Source organism: Drosophila rhopaloa, unplaced genomic scaffold (assembly GCF_018152115.1).
Source record: "Drosophila rhopaloa isolate 14029-0021.01 unplaced genomic scaffold, ASM1815211v1 contig_177, whole genome shotgun sequence".
NCBI lineage: Eukaryota > Metazoa > Arthropoda > Insecta > Diptera > Drosophilidae > Drosophila > Drosophila rhopaloa.
In genome coordinates this window covers 427,981-429,536 of record NW_025335058.1, presented here as the reverse complement: position 1 = coordinate 429,536, position 1,556 = coordinate 427,981, and positions in this window count along the sequence as shown.

The window sequence follows — 1,556 nt, the reverse complement described above, 5'->3', positions numbered from 1 at the left end:
TTTTTAGTAATGCGGGCATATAAATCGAAATGTAGTCGATTTGTAATAACTGCAAGGGTATATAAACTTTGCTTGCTTTCTTGTTGTTCATAATTTAATTTTTAAGAGTTTTGAATTTTAAAATAGGCGTCGTTTTTGAATGTTCAGTCTTTTGTTAATATTCTTAATACTAAAATATATTCTAATCTTAAAATAAAACTTTTATATGTCAAAGAGCCATGTTGCACAAGGGCAAATTTATCGATTGCAAAAAAAAATCGATAGAAGATGTTCAAACAGCTGACCTAGAAATAATTATTTCAGATAACTTGACAAAAACAATGCAATCGAATACAATCTTGATCATATGATCTTAACATCAGAAAATGTGAAAAAATTGAATTTCTGACGTTGAGAGATTTTATAAAACAATAAACAAAAAAATTCAGAATAATTAACAGTGACGACAACACGGAATTTAAACTCACAAAATTTAAAAAAATACTCATAAAACACAATACGCAGAACACCCGTTGGCATCTTAATTTTTGCTGGAACACCAGAATATAACACTCAATCCAATGAAAGGAAAAGAATTGAAAATCAAAATGAGAATCGCCAAAAAATTCAAAATAGACACTAGGTACAGACAAGCTCCATTAGTTAAGAATAAAACTTATAACCCTTATAAGAAAATAGGAAATATGACTCAAATTGACGACAAACACTATTCCGAAAAGAACATCGTGAGAGAAATAACTCACTATAAATCCAAATTATAATAAGAAAAAAATAATTTTAAAAAAAATCAAATAAAATAATTGCAAATCAAGTGAAAAAACACCACTTAGATATTGGAAGATCTTTTTAACTTTACAATTTATAAATCTTATTAATTTTATTAGTGGACAAACCATCGAGGTAAGCCCGATTCAAGCCAAGAATTGCTATTTAATATTTAAGAAACACATGAAACATGTACAAACTTATTGAATCGAGCTAAAGACTTTGACCAATTGTTAAATATTCAATAATTAACATACAAACTAAAAAGAGAAATGAACGGCATTAATATAATATAGTCTATATAATATAGGCAGAAAAGAGGATTACTCAACATAGCAGGAATAGCTTACAAATAGTTTTTTGGCACACTTGAAATAACGACAGAGAAGAAATAGAACAAATATAAACAATTTAGCAGCAATCAGAGTTCCAGAATATATTAAATCACGTAAAAGAAATAGTCAATCAAGGAATAACAGTAATGAATAAACTGAAAATACAAAACGAGCAGAAAAGGACATTAAAGTGGCTAATTTTCAATATAAACAATTTCGCAGAATACATTGTCTTCTATGTTATTATTGAGTTAGAAATGCAGCTCACAATTACGATTAGGTATTGTTAAAATATAATTTTAATAAAAATATAACATCAGAAAAATTTCGAAAAAATTAAAGTTCAACCTGATTAAAATTAGATACTCAAGAAATTTTGATCATATCCCATATCTCAAAAGAATGAAGACAACTTCCATTTTTTTTTAAATAATACCATATCCAAATAAAATGAAA